This window comes from Penaeus monodon, chromosome 29 (genome assembly GCF_015228065.2).
Source record: "Penaeus monodon isolate SGIC_2016 chromosome 29, NSTDA_Pmon_1, whole genome shotgun sequence".
In the NCBI taxonomy this organism is placed as follows: Eukaryota; Metazoa; Arthropoda; class Malacostraca; order Decapoda; family Penaeidae; genus Penaeus; species Penaeus monodon.
Genome location: NC_051414.1, coordinates 22,842,784 through 22,843,030, shown reverse-complemented (window position 1 = coordinate 22,843,030; position 247 = coordinate 22,842,784). Strand labels below are relative to the sequence as shown.

Here is a 247-nt window from a genome sequence, read left to right as displayed (position 1 = left end):
AGCATTGCTGATATAAACAACTCCACTACACTTAACCTAATGACATACCATGATAAGATTGGGCCTAAACTAATTCTCAAGTTATAGCCCTCCAAAGTCAGCTCAAACACCCATTTTTAGGGGAAATTTTTTAAAATCTTATGCAGGCAACATTGGTTATTAACCAGTTCTAATGGGCTTACAAGGGAAGAAAAAATAAAGTAGCTTAGCATTATTACACAAGAAGAATGCTCTAATAATATCATCC

At 34.4% G+C, this 247-nt stretch overlaps 1 protein-coding gene across 2 annotated transcripts in view; it reads right to left on the bottom strand.

Moving 5' to 3' along the window:
* The window catches only part of LOC119592027 (protein IWS1 homolog A-like), a gene marked incomplete at its 3' end in the record, with an annotated part of 16,750 nt that overhangs the window by 6,863 nt on the left and 9,640 nt on the right, over window positions 1–247 (bottom strand).